The sequence below is a fragment of the Stegodyphus dumicola genome, chromosome 3 (genome assembly GCF_044657685.1).
Source record: "Stegodyphus dumicola isolate Sdum_Otavi_A_Nest chromosome 3, ASM4465768v1".
In the NCBI taxonomy this organism is placed as follows: Eukaryota; Metazoa; Arthropoda; class Arachnida; order Araneae; family Eresidae; genus Stegodyphus; species Stegodyphus dumicola.
Genome location: NC_140770.1, coordinates 207,386,928 through 207,409,108, shown reverse-complemented (window position 1 = coordinate 207,409,108; position 22,181 = coordinate 207,386,928). Strand labels below are relative to the sequence as shown.

Sequence of the window (22,181 nt, the reverse complement as noted above, 5' to 3'; positions counted from 1 at the left end):
TTATTCAAAAAGCATGATATTAGGGATTTACTGAAAGACTTCTATCTGTTAATTCAAAGGAAATTATTTGAAGGTAAGGTAAAAACGTTATGCAGTTACCATCTATTATTTCAAACAATAGCAGACTGTTGACAAACACTGAGTGCTGATAAGAATAAAAAGATTAGTTGGACGTTGTAATTCAAGCGTATGAACACAATTTTGAAATCCATTTAGTAACAAAATGAAGTTCATTGCTATATTGAATTCTTTAATTTACTGAAAATGTCATTTTTTAGAATGAGAGAATATAATATTTTTGAAACATAAAGAACAGCTGTTCTGAGTTCTTCATAGAAATTTTTCACAAAATGTCTTTTACTGTAATAATAGGGTCATACGAACTAAAGCAACATGTGTCTATTTTAGGTAAAATTTCTAAAGAGAAAGTTCTAGAACATATCTTATTAATTGACACTAAAACATGCAAATAAAACACTGTTTTTTTCCAGCTATTTTACAGGGCAAATATAAAGTCCAGATGCCTTCCATTATTTTATGTAAAGGATATACATGTGATTTAATAATTAAGTTTTAAATCTGGGAAAATGCCTTTACAACTGTCATCTATTATTTCGATTAATTAATCTATTATTTCAATTAATGGACAGTAGCAGAAGAGATTAAAAAGCATTTATGCCTAAAAGAATTATATGTTGTAATTTAAATGAATAATGCAATTAAGCATGGAAATAATTAATTTTGGATAGCTTGTGATAACTGAATTTAAGTTCATTGTTGAGTTATATCTAATTTTTTTTAGAATTTGAAAAAATATTTATTTAGAATTGTTTATTGAAACAGTTTCATTAAAATATTTTTTACTGTAATCATATCCAGTTACAGTCTCTTTAGATTACACTGTTGGGGAAAAGGAGAATTATTTGGTTTAGTTAATTTAAGTATGGCAAAGCACACTACTGCCTAAGCGGAGGGATGCCTTTGTGGAGAACTTTCGAAGGGAAACTAGCTTATATACATGTTACACATGGGGAAAACCACGAAAATGCCCATGCAACCAGCCCATTCGCGGGATTTGAACCTCGGATTGAACTACCAGTGAAAAGGAGGAATTCTAGAACATTACTAATTTATTGCCAAAAACCCATTAAGTATATACACAAGTTTTTTTTTCCCAGCTATTTCATGATGCATATGTAACTTTCAGGTGTCTTAAAATTCAATAAAGGAAAGTAATGCACATGTAAGAAAAACATAAAATTTGAGCTTCTTTTTAACATTGGGAATATTTTGAAAGAAAATGTTGTATATCTTTTAGAAAATCTAGGGTATTTTTCCTTAAAAAAACTTAATAATTAAAGTTACATAACTTCCCTTTCCCCACAAATAAATGCAGCATGTTTTGTTACAAGCAGTAGCTGTAGACATTTGACATGAAACATATGTTCTACATGTGTAATTATATATAGTAATATTACAATCAAAATATTTAATATTTGAGAATACATCATTTATGTATTTTGCATAAGACAAATATGTTCTATATGCATAATTATTTGGAAGAACTTTTAAGTAAATTATCTGTAACTTTTACATATATATCCTTTAATATTTCACATGAAAATACATGTTGTTCTTACATAATCACTTGCAATAACCTTACAAGAAGAACACTAGTAATCTACAAATATTCCCTTTAGTAATCCACATACAAAAAGTACGATCTACTTACACTATTATTTCCTGTAATCTTTACAGATGTATACATTGGTAAATCACATATGAAAACCATGTTATACTTACACGATAATTTCCTGTAACCTTTACAGAGATATGCTTCGGTAATCAACATACAAAAACTTTGTTATGCCTACAGAATATCTTCCTGTAACATTACATATCAAACATCTGTAACCATTACAAAGGTATAATCTTTGTAAAGTTACTAAGAATATTCCTGTTTTGATTACTCAAATAGTTCATGGCATCCCAGTTTCCACGACTTTTCTTAGTAACCTTACAGACTTCTTTTTTTACAGTGTGGTACGTGTTAGTCGAAAGGTTGAGAACCGCTGATCTATGCAATTAAAACCGACGGGAAAAAAAAAAAGTAGTTGTTTTGCCTAACTTTAAATTGGATTCAGCAGTATTAAATTTATAAGAGCCAGTCAAATTAGTTGCAATGAAAAAAAAATAATAATTGCAGAACATTACTACACGCGTTTTCAAAAATATGATTTTAGAAGTCACTGAAATTAAAAACTATTTTTGTGAATCTGCAAATAATAACCATTTATTTAAATAGTGTACATTTACACATTTTTCAGTGAAAAATTCGTAAATCAAGACTTTGGCAGTTGTAAAATTCAAGCCATGCAATAAAAGAAAATGATATTTTGCTTATGCAGTTTATTTAAATTAGGCAAATTGATAAATACATGAGCTAAAATGTAAACAAATCTATCATTAGAAATGATAATTAAAAGGGTTATTGCTATACATTTTATAACCGAGACGTTTTAATTCCAGATAAAAAAAGATGCATCGACACTTTCAATTTGGAGAACGACGTGCGGTGTATAATTCCGCAAAAATTTGATGCACTGTTCTTAAAAAAATTATGAGAGCAGAAGATACCAGAAGCGCATCTAGTATAAAATCACAACCATGATCTTTTACAATACAGAATGCTATTATTGCTGTCTGAATATTTTCCGTATTTCGCAAACTGTAAACAGCGTACAAGGTCACTATAAGAAAGTTAAAGACCCAAAAACTGGCTAGGATGTCTTGAGTACAGTAGAAGTAGAAAAATGCGTGTTCCATTGCTAGGAAATAAGCCAATTTCTCCTTAAAGGCAAGCGATGTCATGAACAAAGCCATTAATCTTTTGAATGTGCAGAATAAGAAGTTTACCAGTTCGGTTTGAAGACATTCTGGAAGCAGCAAGAATGGTTTCATGTAGCTGAAGTCTGTAGCATTGGTCTTTATCTGCAGAAAGGGAAAATGAGAATTAGTATGATTTATACCGAAAACTATTGCTAACTGAAAGTCAAACTTTTTTTTAAATCTATATTTTAGGGAATATGGTTTCCTGCGAAGGTATAGTTTTCATTTTCAAGATTTTTTCACTAGTTACAGAGTCATGTCAATGAAGGGTGTGATTATTTTTCTAATCTTTAATAGATTATACTTGAAAAATATAAAACTGGATTTTAAGGTACAATTAATAGCCAATAAACGACTTTTTTTTTTTTTTAATGCATGTCTATTACTGTCAAATTACTGCCTCTTAATAAGTTTGAAAGATGTTCTCTTTTTTAATATGCATGAGGTATAGACCAAGATCAAGACTTAAGTCCTTCAAATGTTAGCATACTCACCAGTGGCCGAGAGGCTAAGACTGCTGAACACTGGTAGTTCGATTCAGGTTCAGGTCTCGGCGAACAACCTGACATCTTTGGCGTTTTCGTAGCTTTTTCCATGTGTAATGAAATTCAAGCCATTTTTTCGAAGTCCTCCATGAAAGCATTCTTCTCAGCCAACTATCCGTCGAGTGCTTTGTCATAATTAAAACCCAACGCTACAGCACAATCAAATGTTTTCTTTCAGCCGCAAAGATGTTTGAAAAAAGTAGACTCAAACCTCACTGACCTACTTGTATATCTGTATATAAAAGATAAAACAGTGCGCAATCAGAAATGATCATGCTTCTGTAGCTGGAAAACCGAAATGTCACAGAAAACATAAAAGCAAGTCTGAGTTTTGCTGTCCGACTTCTTAATTCGCCACCCCCCCCCCCTCTCGGGAGAGAAAAAACTCAGAATGGCATATCCTATCATTTCTAACTGTATATAAAAATGTATTCCTGCTTCTTTAATGAACTTTAATAAACATCTCGCTGCATACCAAAATAACCAACAAAGTATGAAGTTAATGAATTGTAGGAAACTGTGTGCGAGTATCTGTCTTGGGAAAAAGTCGCCTTTAGAACACTTCCTAACGAAAACTCGTTCATATTCCCACAACGCGTAGGAAAAAATAACACGAAATCATCCACATGCAGCCAGTCCATTCACTAGGATTTCAACCCAGGTCCAACTGCCGGTGTTCAGGAGGTTTTATTCACTCAGCTATCAATTGATTTGATTTGTTTGATTACGGCAAAGCGTTCGAGGGCTATCTGCTTAAGGGAAGGGACGCCTTAGTGGAGGTCGTTCTAAGCGAAACTGACTCTTATACACGTCACACATGAAGAAACTGAAATTTGGTATTATACTTAATTGGTTTATACTGAAATTTGGTATTTCATATCCTGAACTGTGTATCGGTTATTTTGGAAATATTTTCTTGAGTCTAAAAAAAAATTGTCCACATGTATATTCGGAATTTAAATTTCATAGTAAATGAAACTTGATTAGTCTGAGTTATGCATCATTATACACTTTCCGGTAAACCTAAATTTCGAATATAACGTACTTGTTGAACGTAACTCTAAATTCATTTTAACATTCGCTTTCATGACGAAGCATTCATCTCTGACGGAACTCTTCAAATTTAAATAATTTTGGGTTAAATGCGTACTAGAATTCATATGATTTCCCGAGGGTCATAAACTCAGTCACGCACAGTTCTTTGACCTTAGCAGAATATTTGTTGCATATCAGTAACAGTTGACTAATTAAAGCGGAATGAGGCGTGTGATGGCATTTTAATTTTCGACAATTTTATGATATCCCATTTCTCAAAATTAAATATTTTTAGCAGGTATATTTATAAAATGTTAAGAAGAATTACGATCGGTTATTCGTTTTTTAAAATGCGGGAAATGTGCTGCTGGCTAAGTTAACCGACAATGCATGAAAATCAGGCATTCTAATAGAATGATTAGGGAATACGTAGAATGCCTGACATTTTAGGCAAAGTATGAAACAGACTATTTTAATACTACGCATGCCTTCCCTAGGCATTATAGAGAATGACAAATTTTATTTAGGGAAAGCATTAAAAGTGACATGAAAAGTTTTCATTTTGTGTAATGATAAATGCTATTTAGGCAAAGTGATAAAGGAGTATCATGAAAGGGCTTTACTGAAAAGATGCATTTGAAATTGAAAGGGATAGAAAAAATTAAAAATAGGAGTTAATTATTAAGCAAAACAAGATGAAATAAAGTGCTTCCCATTTGTTCCAATAAGGAAGAAATCAAAATTACGAGCCTTGTCACGTGACATTAGAAATGGAACATTTATGCTTTTATATTTATACTATTTATACTTCGGGAACATTTTATACTTTGACTATTTCGCCTTTTGGCATTGCATAGAATGCTTGGAAAATATGAAATATTAAATCTTTTAACACTTTGGATCTTCAGTGTTCGGCTTTTCATATATTGCCCGAGAATCCTACACGATGCTTAACATATACAAATTTTACACACCATATTCCATATACAAATATAGAGATAATAGCATTAGATAAGAGATGAGGGCTGAGACAATTTAACAAACATCAGCAATGTTCACTGTGAACAGCACAATAGTAAACTGTCTCCAGGAAGTAAGATTCATGACAGTTGTCAGTTAACTTTAAAATCATTAAGTCATTTTTTAAAAATATTTAATCTACTGTAGCCGCTGCCAAATTTTGTAGTTAATAATTACATCAAAATACTCGTGACTCGGCTTATAGAAGGATACCCTTCTTGGAGGTCTTTCTAAAGTATATTTGTATTTCACGCAAAAGCCAAGAAAATACCTATGTAGCTATTTCATTCTGATACTGATTATCGAATTTTGAAGCAAGGATCCATATTTCTCGCCTTGGCCACTTGGCCATTGATAACATTCAGCGGAAATTAAATGCTGCATTTCTGAATGACTATTTATTAAAATTTGAAAAGTTATTGTCAATAACCTTTTAACACTTTGACGTGGCAAGCTGACATACAGATCAATTAGTAAAATCTATGAAAACAGATAATTCATCATTCAGAAATGCTGTATTTAAATTCAAATGTATTAAATATACTAAATTATTCGACTACGTGGCATTGCAAAAGATATTAGATTATATTTTTTTATAAATATTAAGAAACTAATCCCCCCCCCGCAAACATTCACAAGGAGTAGCTAAGTATAGATTTATTATAGAACTGAAGAATGAAAACTGTAGTTAATTATTTATTAAGTACTGTACTATTATTAACTGCAACTACTATTATTTATTAACTATTATAATACAAGGAAACACTCTTGAATTTAAAATTGAGATTTGGCAACAGCATCTTATTAAAATTCTGCAGCATATTAAACATGTAACTTTTGTTCTTGTTTCAACGAGCGAATTCCAGAATAATACACGCACATTCTTCAAAAAGCAGATAAAGTAAAACAAATACCTCTGGTAGATCAACAGGCGTTTTTGAAGTGATATTAAATAAGGCATTGTAGTAAGACATCCTGATATTCTTGTAAAGTCAGACTTGGATATGAAACGTAACTGTAATTTCACTTGAAAGCTAGAACATGAAAGAATGTTTTACATGAGTACCTAGTTTTGAAAATCAAGGAACAAATTATTTTCACAGACACGAAAATCTGAATAAAAAGCCATAATTACTCAGTTGCAATTATTTGCTATTTAATTCTGAAAAAGTTTCGGGAGCTAATATTGTAGAAAAAAATGAGTGTTCTCGTAGAAGGCATCTTCGCCTTGTTAAGAGAAACTGGCAGTACTAGATGCAAAAGAAAACAAAGGAATCTATGCAGCCTGACCCCCCCTCTTTTTTTCTCGCTGGAATACAGAAAATGATAAAATTTGTAACTCAATAACATTGATTTTGAACCTCGGAATCAAAAATAGTGATTTCAGAATTTATGCCACTCGATGACTGGTTTGCATAAATGGCATATTATTATTAAAAATAACTATGCGATTATTTAGTTGATGTATGTTCGATATTGTCCAGTTTGCAAAATTTGTTAGAAAATTTATATTTGAAATATTTTTTGGCATTTTCTGATAATTTACATCTTTAATTTCATCATTCGGTAGAATTCCTCTGTTTTGGCATATCTTGTACATGCACAACGGTTCTTAATCTATGCATAAAGGAATAAAGGGAATTAAAATGTGTATGGGGAATAAAAAGCAAAATCTAGCATAATAACTGATAATGAAAGAAATGTAAATGGTATTTTTAAAATGTCAGATTAGTTCCTTTAATATAATTTCGGAATACATTTTTCATTCCAAAAACTTCAGCATGAGAGCTATTCGTCTTATAAAAGATTAATTTCTACCACAGAATGCAGCAGAGCTCACCCGCGGTTCAGCGGTAAAATCTCTGAACACTGGTAGTTCGACCCGAGTTTTGGCGAAACTGGCTGCATAGGCGTTTTCGCGGTTTTCCTCGTATGTTTCCCTTACAAAGGTTTCCACGATGACCTCCCTAGCTTTAAACATATAGCTTTGTCAGAATTACCAAAATATCGAACGCAAATTAAAATAAAGCGCCTGCTAAATACAGTAATATGTGTCTCGATTCGAAACCAAACTTGCCCATCGGTGGCCAAGTGGGAAAAGGATTGAACGTTGGTAGGTCATTTCGGGCTCTAATTTCAACAAAGAGGCTAGCCGTCAAAAATTTTAGCAGTTTTCTTCATGCATAATATGAATACGAGCTAATTTTCCTTAAAAAGTAGGCCATGAAAGTACTCATCCCCTTAGGTATATAGTCCTCGTGTGCTTTACCGCATTCATTTATATAACATACAATACAGAGATGAAGGAATAGCTTTAGCAGTATCAAGTTATACCTTATTCTTCATTTTAAACATTAACGGAAAACTTTTCTATATCTGAAATTTTACTATGTTATTTTTCAATTCCTTGACATTGTTTACATAGCATTAAGAAAAATATTTCTAACTCCATTAAGGTATTCAGAATTTTATAAAAATATAGCTTTGCTTCATACTGAAATTCAAATGAAAAAAGATTCATTAGAAGTGTTATCAATTACTGTTTCCCAAAAGAAATTAAAGTATCTGTCAGAAAAAAAGAATTACTTGAACCTAGCTCCAGTGCGCTCCGGCTGAAATTAAATATTGCTTTTTATAGTCTGATTATAAATAACGCATATAAAGTTACTTCTTAAAACTGCCAGTAGCAGTTTTTTTTTTCATTTGCATGTTTAAGAATTGCTGTGCATTTGAGGGCTTCTTACAGAATTAAAGACCTAATAAACTATAACAGTATTATAAAGTAATGGAGAAAGTAACATATTTCTGGACTTATATAACGACAAAGCATGCGAAGGTTATCTGCCGTAGGGGAGTGATGCTTTTATTTTAAGATTCGATATTCAAGTTACTCAATGTTATTAAACAAATCATTCTCTTCCTTCCAATGGCGAAAAATAGCCATTACTAAAGCCGGAAACTGTGGTCACACTTTACATCCATGTCTTCTCCAAGATCCGGGCCCTTCTGTATGAGAAATCAGAGTCATTAAACACATTCCCATTTGGACGACACTTAACCCGCTCTTTGACAACTGTTCGACATACTGTTAAAGTATTTTTTAAGTTATCTCATGTCTCATAACCGCCATTGATGTTCGAATTAAATATTATTTATCCCGAAAACTACTATTTTTTAGCGAGTAAAGTATGAAGTGAGCAATGAAAAGTGAAATTTTTAAAAATCACAGCTTAAATTATAAATTTCAGAAGCAAAATATTCAACATTGTTCACTGCTGTAAAGTAAAACAGAAAACGCATTATTATTGGGTATTAAATACTTATCTGATTTAATAGTTAATTTATCAATAAACTGAATTCGATTATTTTTATTGCATCCAAAAACCATTCACCGATCGTGAGAGGCCTTCACAAGAGACTTTCTAAGGAAAACCGCCTCGTATTATTATTATGCAGCCTGGCCGTTCGACTAGATTGTGGTTTCGTCAACTACTTGTGATCAGTAAATTTGGCACTTGGCCCCTGGTGGGCCAATTGTTGATGAAATACACATTAAAATTCTCATTTTGTCAGTACAAAAACTGAATGTCAAAATGAAAAGAAGAAACGGTGATTTTTATAGTTGTATGAGCTTAAAAATTTGTTTAACTAAGTTTTTCTTTAATACATATTTATATATCCGAGAATTAAAGTTTTTTTTTTTTTTTTTTTTTCCTGAAACCCTAAGTTCTCCCAAATGCCATAAGGAACGGGTGACTTTTTTTTTTTAGTGCCAACATGACTATCTCACTTTGTACCTTGTATTCCTTAACCCTGCAACTGTAACGGGGGAGGGGGTAGAAATACTTATTATTAAAGATTAAAATCAAAACTTATTGTAAAAAGTGCTACAAATTCATGTGTATTAGCCATATGTGCTCTATCTGCGCAGAGTGTCTTCAGCCTCAAGTGACAGATGGCGAAATCGAGTAAGCAGGTTTGGAAGGTGTAAGTTTTTTAGAAAAAAAGTGTTTTTGTTCATTTATGTATGTTATAATACGATTTTAATTGCTTTATTCACACTTAGTTCACATTAAAATTTTGAAAAAATGTTTTGGAGCAATGGCGTTATGTTATTCTGTCCTCAAATACAAATTTGGTAAGCTTTTATCATGGGGGTGTAGGGACACCCCACGTTGCAGCTTACGAGGGAACTGTCTACGTTACAGCTGCAGGGTTAATATACATCCAACCTGAAATCGGGTCAGTCTTCCGGAGTAACAAATTGGAAAGTCATCTTTCTATGCAGAATTTTACATACATAAGCCTTAGAGAGGAATGTTTTTGCAAATGTGCGAGATTTTTTAAGCTGCGTTAAGAAATAATGAAAGATTTTAAATAAGAAACAGGTGAAGCATTAGGATGGAATAGATGAATCCTGAAAATATAATGCACAAAGAATAGCAATAAACGAAGGAAAGGAAACTCTACTATTTGTGAAACTTTTCAGACAGTAAAAACAAACAGCAAAATGTTGTTTAGCAAACGGTAACATTTTCTTCACGGAAAACTTCTTTCAGAATTTAACTTCTAATTTTCTAATTTAACTGCATGCATTTTACATTAAAAAAAATACCTCCCGATTTTTTTAATATTCCCCGAAATGATCAGAAAATTAAAATTTTGATACCAGTTTTGAATTTTTCTAGTTGCATCTTTTTAACTTTTCAAAAAAGCCCTGTATTAGAAAATGACAATAAACAATGCAAATAAATTAACTGGGAAATAATAATCGCTCAATAGAGGCAATGAATACATTATGCTGGAATACTTCGTTCTCAGTATATCATCATTTTTATAATACGTATAAATAGAAAACAAAATGCAAACTTTTTCGAATGCAAGTTTTATATATAAAACTGCTGGCTGGAAAATTGTTGTTAAAAACATTATATCTTTCGTTTAGGAAAGATATTTAGGTTATTTCATTTTTCCTAAAATAAGTAATAAAATGTACAAAACGTGTATCGCTTCCATATCGGAAAACACGCACCAAGCAATTTTCTGTAGAAAGATATATGCTTTGACTAGCTTCAGCAAGAAATCAGTCTTCGTCAACATATTTCGTCTGCGGTAAAATCTTTATAAACGCAAAAATATATCACTTACACTTCAATAACCAGAGAAGGAAATAGAACAACGATTTAAAAACTTTAGAACAATATTTACTTAAAAACAAAGACACTATTATAAGACACAAGAAGAAAAACATGTAACTATAATGTAAAGTTGGCTCATATTCCTTTCTTAGAAAACTGTTTGACATGTGTTTTCTTATTGATGGGAAATATTTTCAAAACTGCTCGATTTTCTTAAGAGTGCCATTTTACGGATTCTTAAATAGACACACTAGAATGGCTTAAATGGGATCCGGTTGTGTATAGCTGGATTTCGATTATTCTAATTATTACAAAGTACTCGACAATTATCTACCTAAGGGAAAGCATGCTTTTGTGAAGCACGTTTTAAGAGAAAATGGCTTGTATTTACCTTACATATACTGCGCGAAGCTCGGCAGAATTTGAATCCAGGTTAAACTACCAGTGTTCAACTATCTTACCGCTCGGCCGCTGGAATATACCTAATTTTAGTTTTAATGCCTACCGTTACAGTTATATTATTTTAAATCAAATGATTCTGCGAAAATGTGACAAGTATCTGCAAACACAAATCCAGATCCTTTAAAATCCAAAGTAACTAGTAATCATCCTCCAGTTTTCTAAATAGGTTTCAATCAAGTTTCGTGAAAAGTTAACTTGCGGAATATAACTGATTATTGACGTTCAATAACAAATACTACTTTTAATGTATAATAAAGTTAAGTTTCACTCCCACGAACAATTTGCGACTAAATGATTGTTCTGTTCATGAACTGATGCTTATAAAATATTATCCCTATAGACAAGTTATCAATGTTAAATTATTTTAATGACACGAAAATTTTAAAGAAAGTATCGGTGGAACTGGTATAAAAAAAAAAACAATATACGTAAATCGAATTTCGGCTTTGAAATTAACATTAGGTAACTTTTTATAGCTTAAGTATTTTCTGTTAGTTTCCACAACAGAATCTGGGTTTTTGTTGGGGGGGGGGGAAGGGGCTGCATTGAAACAAATTAATGATTAAAATTCTAGTATAAAACATATACTTTCATGTATATAATGAAGCATGTTATCACATGCGGCTAAAATACCAAATTTAAAAACTGTGCGGTTAATCTTTGGAATATGGTAATAGGTAGTTTGGCGACATTTTGGTAAGGCGATAAAGGTTTTATTCAAATTTAGCATACTTGCTATCCCCTTAAGGCTCGCTTACCACTGATAGCAACACCCTGCAGTTTATTATGACACGCATACACATAGATGTTTTGCGTGGAAGAAAGGATGAATCCTAGAATATAATGTAGTGAAGAAATAATAATGGCTAATCTTTGGAATATGGTAACAGGTAGTTTGGCGACATTTTGGTAAGGCGATAAAGGTTACTAGCTAGGACTTTAGCAGTGTACATGGATAAAGTCAAGAGTGTGCGCAATGCCATTTTTGTGCAATTCTGGGATGTTTTTTTAAGTGAAACTAGGTCGACGTGTACATGGACGATACCGTGTATGTGCAATTCTGGGATGTTTTTTTAAGTGAAACTAGGTCGACGTGTACATGGACGATACCGTGTATGTGCAATTCTTGAAAACGCGGCAAGCAGTTTGCGATTCTGCATCACTTTCTCCCAATTTCGCACCTAATCTTCGTCATGATTAAGCATTTTTGTTCCATAAAAGTTCTAGTATAAGAGTAATTCGGCTTGCAGATTGTTGGAAAAAATTTTGAGTTAAAAAAAAAAAAAAAAAAAATGCCTTTACTTCGTGAAAACAAAATGGCGTCCAAAACATAACTAGCAGGTTGCTGTAGCAGGGTTGGTCGCCAAATTTTCACCAAAAAATCGCCAAGTTACCATAATCCAAAGATTAACCAACTGTGTTACTAAAGCTCTCGTAGATTAATAATTTACAAAGTAAAGTTATTGATTAAGGATGTGAAACAATTCTATTTCATAGTTATAGTTCTAATACATTACTATTTGCCATAAAATCAAGCAACTTATTGTATTCCATATAACACACAGCGTTTAATAAATATTTTGAGAAACAGAAGCCAAATTACAAATTGCATTTGCTGTATATTATTAAAATAATATGTATATATAATGTCTACGATAAACTTTGGCAATTAGAAACAGCATAATTCATTAAATTAAACTTTGATATTTAAGAGAACTTTCGATTACTTAACAGGAAAACATGATAAATAATTATAATATACCTGTAATGAATGGAAGAATATACTAATTAAAACACGCCACGCGTATTGGTACGAAAAGGCTAATTTACAGACAACACAACTGTACGGTTGCTGTGTGTCTATTTATACCTCTGATGCCAAATTAAAGGCTTAAATTTATGTTTAATAAAAATTTCAGTTGTGTGCTATCTTGTTCCAAATGTTAAAACGGAATTTCTCCGAAAGAAATTAATTTTTACCATTTAAATTATTTGAATTTAATGCAAGGGAAATAAAATATATTTAAATTCGTTAATAATAATAAAATATTAATCTCTTATTAGAAAGGTTGTTTTCTTTATTCTGATGACATCTTTCCAGCTACTGTCTTAATATTTTGAATGAAAGTTGTATTATTGTCTCAAGTAAACATATTTCAAAACTTTACTAGTGTAGAAAATTCTGTTTGCACTAATTATTGTGAGAATAAAAGGATAAATGTTGAATTATAAGTCCTGACGGAAATGTGAAGAAAATTTGAGAAAGCCGTAAAATTTTTAATTCAGTATTCATGCTTTTCGTACTATTAATTTACCTTTTTTTAGCCCAAAGAGAAAATTTGCCCAGAAGGGCTATTAATTTCGTTTTGGCATTTTGCGTTGATTCACTATAAACGGCGCATCACTTTTTCGATTGTTGCCACCAAATGTCATCGCCCTGTATTATATTTAAAGAAATTAAATAATGAAGAATCTGCATGAATGTATATATGTTTCTCGCACTGTGATAAAACAACGATACCTAGAGCCACCAAATTCTGAATAACGTACATCTCCACCCGAATATTGGAATCTGGAAACTCAAATTTGTAATATGCTTTATTATCTGATTTATATTTTGTAAAGCATTTATGAGTTTTTGATTAAGAAACCCAATGATTTCAAAACGAGCAATGGCAACACTGTACGAAAAAAAGAAAACATTTTTATCCTCAGCGAGCGAGGACTGTGTATCGAAAATTCTAAAGATATGCTCTTTGAAATATTTTGTGATACTGCTGTTGAATTGAACTTTATGGTTTAAGTGCGAAGAATATGATATTTAATAAATAAAAGTAACACGCATAACGTTAAAAAAAAGCCCCTTTGGGAGTAATATAAAATCTGAAAGCTTTCAGACTTTTTTTTTTTTTTTTTTTTCCATACATATATAATAGTATCTCTTTTTAGAAGTATCCCACAAACTTGTTACCTGGGATTGTAAGTAGTTAACAATAACTTCCTCCGATTGTGCTTAAAATTACAATGTTATAACATCAAATTTGTAAGATAAATTATTTATGTTTTTTGGTCAGGAGCACTCGAAGTTCAAAGTACATTTTTAAAGAAAATTAATAAGTTGGTTTTACAAATAAACCGTACAAATAAGTGGAAGTTTATATCTTATTAAACCAAGCCAAGACAGCTACACCAACACCTGCACAGGAGGATGCCCTCAATTTTGCAGTATATTACTTAAATTATAAACACTATATTTTATTGCCTAAAATTAGATATACTATAGTTAGGCCTGAAAATGCAGAGTATCTTTCCGTTTTCGTTACCATTATTATACTATTTGTTTGCTTTTTAATGAATGTCTCGTTATGGCTGTAGGCAAAACTTCGAAAATATTTCTTCAGTACCATATGATAAGCATTTGTAGTGGAGTCAATGAGTAGTAATATGTTAAGTAAATGAGTAGTAACGTGTTAAGTATACACATTTTCATGTCTAGAATAAGTAGACTGTTATATTACACAAGGAGCAGATCTTCGAAATTTGTGAATAATTTTCTACGAGCTACGTTCTTTCAGATTCTATATACAGGGTGATTCAAAAACATCCCGCAAAAATGTAAATGTAGGAACAGGGGGCCGAAATGAATAGATTTTGGGCTGAAATGGTGTATTATAAAGAACACTGGCTCAATGATAGATAAATGCGTTCATTTAGAGTAAATCATCATTACCCGCGCGAATTTCGAGCGAACGCTGACCTTGCCGATATGCGTTTTATTATGGTGCTGCGGATGGAGACAGAGCAGCTGCTCCGTTTCAGCTGCAGCCCACAGTTAAAATGCATGCTCAGTTCAACTTCCCGTGCAACATCTCAACGTGTCATTCCGTACACATAACATCACAAAATCTGTTCATTTCTGTCCCCTCTACCTACCTTTATAATCACACTTTACATGTTTCCGTTTTAGTATGTTTTTAAGTATTAATCCTTTTTCACACTTTATATTAAATGTAGATAAATATTTTAAATTATTTGAAAAAATTATATTTTATTGTTATTACATGAATACATATTTGAGAAATTATATTTTATGAAGCATAATTTTTCATTATTTTCAAGTAACAAATATACTATTTGAAATTCTAACACATAAATGGCATAGGCTCTGAACTATTTATCCCAAATGTATCATAAATTTTGTATTGGAAAACTTGCCTGCAGTAGCATTTTACATAATTCTAAATTCGTTTGATATTCTTCAAAGAACTTTTTCTAATAAGTGCGCTTTTAAGTCATTCTGAGATTCGAAAAAATAAACAAATAAATAAACTATATAATTTTAGAGAGTTATTCATATAATTCTCTTAAAAATTCACAACCTTTTTCTATAAAATGGCAACTATGAGAAAAAGAAAAAAAAAGTTTTTCGCTGTTTAATTAGATTTCGTTACACATCAGAATCCATTCAAAGATGTTTCAACAAACTCAGGATTCACAATTTACATTTACTTTAAGTTTATGTTCAAGGAAAACATTAAAAGAAATTCAGGGGGGCCTCAGTTGTGTTGCTACTTTATAATCCTTAACTGCAATGTCTCTATAAAAGGTTTTTAGATAAGTAGAGGATTGAAGTAAGAATTTTCTTTGTAACTATACTTTAAATGAAAATTCATTGTTTGCTGTGCTTATCAACCTAAGATCGCTTCTCAAGTCTATATTCATTAAAAACTTTTATTCGTTTATTACTAAAAGGGGATCCTATCGGTATGAAATTCTTGCGTGAATTCTCACTATTAAACATATCAAAAAAGAATTAATCCCATCACAAAATAATGAACACATGCATTTTTAAAATGTAACAACGGTTCTCCTTTTGTTTTTCTGGCCCACCAGCGGCCAAGCGATAATATCGCTGAACACTGGTAGTTCAGTCCGAGGTTCGAATCCCGCGAACGGGCTGGCTGCATGGGCGTTTTCGTGGTTTTCCCCATGTGTAACGTGTATACGAGCCAGTTTCCCTTTGAAAGTCTTCCACGAAGGTATCCCTCCCCTTAGACAGATAGCCCTAGTGTGCTTTGCCGTATTCTCAATACACACACACACACACACCTGTTGTTTTTCTTGTTAATGAAACACCTGCAAGTAGAATGTTCGAATTTCAAACTACAGATTCTGCATCCTAAATAAAAAAAAAAAAATAATAATAATAATTTTTTTTTTAATTAAATAAATAAAAAACCTAAAAACCTTTATTTATTGAATATCATGTTCTTTGCACTTAAACCATAAAATTCAGTTCAACGACAATGTAGCAAAATAGTTTTAAAATGAGCCTATCTTTAGAATTTCTGATACACAGTTCTACCCGCTAGAAATAAAGTGGTTTTTTTTTTTTTTTTTTTTTTTTTTTCCTTAGAGTGTTGCTATTGCTCGCTTTTAAATTGTTGAGTTTGTTACTCAAAAATTCGTTGAAGTTTTACAAAATATGAAGTCGATAATAAAACAAATTCCAAATTTCAAATTTGGTCTTTCATATGCCCATATTCGTAGGAGGATTACGTCATTCAAAACTCGATCGATCTATGTACCGTTGTTTTATCACAATGCGAGAAATATACATACATTTATGCAGATTTTTCATTATTTAAATTCTCCAAATATAATGCAGGACTCTAACATTTGGTGGCAACAGTTTGAAAAGTGATTCGCCGTTTGTAGTGAATCGACGCAAAATGGCAAAACGAAAACAGTATTTTTTTTAGTTCTTCAGGGACAAAACCCGTTTGGACTAAAAAAAAAATATTCTTAGAAATAAACCGGAAAGGAAGGTTGATTGGATTATCTTTAGAATGAAATTTTGCGTCCATGAACTAAAATTTCAGGCAAATTCGAACTACGGAATAATGCATGTTTATAAAATAATGCAAAACTGAATTAGAAAATATAAAACTATAATGAAAGCTGTAACAGCAAAATTTTTAAAATAATGATTTACAATCATATTGCCTTCAAGAGAGAAACTGCCTTGCAGTTTTTAAGGGAATGGGAGCCGCCCAACCGGTATAGTGGATAGCGTCGCTGATTGCCGCCCCGAAAGGCCCGAGTTCGAATACCGGAGAAGACATAGATTTTTGTAAATATGCAGTATCGGTGAGGCATGGCGGCACTCTAAATATGCGAGACGAAAATACTCTCGTGTGGCTTGGTGAAAAGAGAGAGGGGCGAGATGTCCTAAGACCCTCCCTCGGACCCGTACCCCGAGGTGCTCTCCAGCAAAATTGGGGAGGGGAGAACTGAACCGCGCTGTCGCCTATAAGGTGCTCAAGGCTGTTGCCAATGATAGGCGTAGCTTGCTCTCCTTGCCACGAGGAATAAGTGATGCTATTGTCAGACAAGGGAGCATAAGTAACAACAAGGGAATGGGACTATTTACCGTCGCGGTTTCGTTATCATGCCAATTCGCCGAAGGTACATTCGTGAAGGTATATTTTTCATTACATGACTGTATTATATTTTGCCGCGTTATCTTAAGATTGACGTAAATGTTAACTGATTAGTATATCCGTTTACATATTTATTAATTTCAAGAGAGTAATGTGATACCAAATTCCGTTTTCAATTAAGATTTCATATCAATGTAAACTTCTTGCTTGCATGAGTGATAACTCTGACCTTGCTGATTAAAATTTTAAGAAATTTTGATGAATCGTGTAAATATTGTATCTGCGTAATTTTAGAAACGATAATATAGTTTATGCTATGTCAGAGGTTTAGCCTATAATTATGAAACGTAATAAAATTTTCTATTTGATACTGGCATAAATTTCTAACAACTACGTGTATAATTTCTTTATATCCCATATTTGTAAACAATTATATATGTAAGATATAACAAAATATGATAGCTGTTTCCAAATATAATTGATAATCTCAAAATTAACATTCTAAATTTGATGATCTACCCCTAAATTCATCTCTTCTCACAGGTTCCAGAGTTTTCTATCTTACGTAACGTTTTAATGCAGATACCTCTTGTCCAATCAAATTAATTCTAAACCAAAACTCTGAACTGAAACTTTCCCACTCCCAGACTTCTTCTTATGAAAGTACTATAACCTTCCCCCTTTTACCGCATAGCTTTCCTGCTGGCAAGACGTTTTTAAACCATGCTGCTGCTGCTGCTGCTTACTTACTTAAGATGACGTTATAATTCAAACTGCAATTTATGTATTCAATAATAATTAGAAAACATCTTGTCTGAAAAAGGACGATTTAATATGCGTGGAAAAAATAAAGATTGTGATTTTTCAAGATATGTTGTGCTACATTGCGTCATCATGCTTTCCACTCTGCTACCTTCAAGCCACTACGGTCTTCTCGGTCATCTACGCAGTATCGTAAGCTGTTGAGAGATCCACTGCTTTCATCTACACGTTTAAAATCATTACATATTTATAAAAAGTCGACAGGATAGTTTCCTGCAGCCTGAAACCTCAATGGAAAATTTAGTTCAGCTCTTCAAATCATCGTTTTGTGATAAATCCAAGATAATGTGAAAAAAGTGAAGCATCAAATTTGTTTTCTCAGTGTTTAAAAAATAGCAGATCATTCTTCTGCTGTGGTGTTTTGCAAGTGCTTCAAAAAAAATAATCACGCGTAGTGTTCACAGATTGAAAGTAATCTCTCGATAAATTGAGAAGTTCGAATGCCTAGTGAAAAGGAAATCATCAGTGAATTACCGTTTAGGAATTAAGCATTACAACGGGTTCAAGGTCGATCTGAGTTAGTGTTTGCAAGTATGTGCGACAGAAAATTATTTGCACTTCCGCTTTTTCAACAGCTCAAAAATTATTACATTCGTGTGAATCTAGCTCAGGAACTAAATTATTTAATGCGTTGCGGATTCTATAGTTTTCATTTGAACTTTGGTTAAAATTTCTGCAATTTGTTTTGAGAAAATCTGAAATTCTTGTTCATTAATTTTTCTAATTTTTCATAATTATGTGTGAGCAAATTAAGTAACGAATTTTAAGCTATTTAAATTATTCATAGGGAAGGATATTAAGATAAGTTTTTATGTTTTTGAAATTTTGTTGAGAATTTTGAATACGAATTTTATAATTATTCTAAAGATGAAGTAGGTGTAAAAAATAAGTGAAATTATTACAGATACGTAATATGAAATTACGGTAAATGCATGTTAAATTTATGGGTGATTGTATGTTAAGTATAGTGTATGTCGAGGGAGTACTGGGTTCCTAAGCAGAGGCCTGTAATTACCTCTGTACAGTTGTTCCCTTCACCCTCTTCAAGTAAGATAATGTTGGAGGCTCTCATTTTATGAGTGTATGTAATTTTTATATTATTATTATTATCATTATTATTATTATTACATTTTTTATTATGGAATGTATTAGTGCAGTTCTCAAAGGCCAGTTACCTTAATGCAAGGAACGGAGGCCTTTTCAAGTAACTGCCTAGGCACCCTGAGCCACCAGTACATAGAACACACTGGTTAGCTCAAGAGGACAGCCCTATTGATGGATATGGTTTGTTTAGAAGTATTGCGAGGCCTTCCAGTTGGTAAAATACAGGAATTGTAAATGAAAGATAATAACTGTGAAACCATATTTTCTGAAGCTTACTCCTATTATTATATGGTATTAAAATATAATTTATCAGCATGAAAATTAATATCATAAATATTTATGTGCATTTAATTATAAGTAATGATTATGTAAAAGTTTATTTTGTGATATTCTGTGATAACAAGAACTTTCCCTGAAGAATTATGATTATGTGAACTCTCAAACAAAAAGACTTTTGGACTGAAATGCTGAAAAATTCAATAGGACTCTAAAAATTAAAAATTTATTTTAAAAAATTGATATTTATAAATTATACTTTGCAGGAAAAAAATTTTATGATCTACTTTTTTTTTTTTTTTTTTTTTTTTTTTTTACATTTGCTAGTGCTTTAACTCTTTCTCTTTAAAAAGGCTTCTCTGTCGCTACGCCTTTTCTTTTTGAAGGGGGGAATATGTAAGATAAAATTATATGAATCAGAATTATAATACAGTAAGACCCCGCTTAACGCTGTTTCGTTTAGCGCTGTTTCGGTTTAGCGCTCTTTTATTTCAACCCGGGGATTCCACGAAATCGCTCGCAGCATACGGGGATTCCCCGAAATATTATGCAGCGATAGGTTTCAAATACATATCCGAAAGAGTGTACTTGTATTTCTTGTTTGGTGCGGTATTGTACAGACATATTTTGAAGGGGTAAATGTGAAAGATGTCGAAGAAATAATTCAAGAAGCAGCGGCTAGTCTTTCTAATGATGAGCTCAAGGAATTAACTGAACAAGAAGAAAACAAAAATGTTGACAGCAGTGATTCAGAAGAAGAGCAAAAAGAACTTTCGATGGCGTTTGTAAAAAGGAGTTTGTCTACCATAACTGAAATAATGGATCAATTCATTGAAAATGATCCGAATTTTGACAGGAGCTCAAAAGTAAGGCGTGGTGTTAGAGATGCTCTATCCGTTTATGAAGAACTTTTAACAGAACAACGCAAAAGAAAAAGGCAAACAACATTAGATGCTTTTGTCACAAAAAGGCAGAACACTGAAAACGCGGAAGGCTAACTAAATATGACTGACTTAGAATTTTATTTGTTTTTTTTTTAAGAATATTCGTTTTGTTATTTATATTTTGTTTTTATTTTTGCAAGAAATAATAATGTGGTATTAATTTGGGCTTTAAGAAATAAATGTTTGATTTTATTTTTATTAAAAAAACATACTTTTTAAATTTAATACCTAACTAATTTCCTAGCCATCTTCCCCTAACCCCAATATTTACATGTAAAGATAGCCTCGTTTAGCGCTGTTTCGCATTACGCTCTACTTTGATGGAACGTATCCCCCGCGTTAAGCGGGGTCTTACTGTATAACTATAAACATTAATTCTTCCTCTCTATTCTAAAATCGTAATAACTTCTCTGCATTGCGTCATTTCTAGATCACTCTATGGCCCGCGCAGCTCTGATGACGTAATAATTGGGAATTGAAACTGCCGTTGTAAACCAAAACTTTTCTCTTTGCCGTGCTTCCATCTTTCATAACTACGCACTTCAGCTTTTGCTCTCTGCTGTGCTAAGATGTAATTTCGCTGGCTTGCTTTTTATTTCAACAATATCAAAAATGTAAATCTTCTGTGGAAAGGCACGACTAGAGTGCCAAGTGATTGTGGCCACAAATATCAGTTGCAAATAAAAATGGAATTAAAACTGCCTCGACTGCCAAGTTCTTTAGATATTACCAAGTTAGCATTACTAGCATACTACGCAATCAAAATCTTCTTCAATATGGGTCTAATCACGCATCTACAGCGTTTCGTCTTTTCCTTTGCTTTTATTATGACATATATGTTACAAGCAAACTATATTATTATTATTTCTAATTGAAGACAAAACAACCCAAGGCGAATCAGCTGCTGGCGGAATATCGTGACGAAAGAGCGATGCTGAAAGACGACTGCGAAAGGTCCTAAATCCGTTTTTAATTCCAGTACTTTAAAATGTTACTCATTTCTCTATATTCTTTTCCTTAGGCAGGTGCTCCTAGAATTTTCTATGATAGCAATTAATCCAATCCGTTTTTACTGATAGTTAAGCCTTTTAACTACACTAGAAATATAGCCTCTACTAGTATTTTCATGCTAGATACAGTTGCATTTAAAAATTTTTTATAGTATAGTTACTATTAGATATAGTAGGCACTTTTATCTTCAAAGAAATAAAAACAACGTAAGTGAATAAGATATTTGAATTTATACGTCACCTTGAGTGCAGTAGAAGGTGCGGACGCTGTCTACAGTACAGGAATTGTAATGAAGTAATAAAGAAACAGATTTTTTACGGTGTCGTCGATGATTTTGTTAATAGAAAACAAGCAAAATAGCATTTTAGAATATTGCGATTAATGTCCAATTCCCTCCCCCCGTGCACGTGGTTTTAAATAATTGTATTATGCATTACCATACTACATTAGACATTTTGAAAGGGTTTTTTTTTTTTTTTTTTTCCTCTTTTC

At 32.2% G+C, this 22,181-nt stretch overlaps 1 long non-coding RNA gene across 1 annotated transcript; it reads right to left on the bottom strand.

Annotated features, from left to right (window-relative positions):
* Window positions 1-2,379: 2,379 nt before the first annotated feature.
* On the bottom strand, window positions 2,380-12,954 carry LOC118204238 (uncharacterized). The gene is made up of 3 exons (XR_004760754.2): window positions 12,852-12,954; window positions 6,404-6,523; window positions 2,380-2,991 (listed from the first exon to the last, which is right to left on the bottom strand). It is a non-coding gene; the product is annotated as an uncharacterized LOC118204238 (long non-coding RNA).
* Window positions 12,955-22,181: the final 9,227 nt, after the last annotated feature.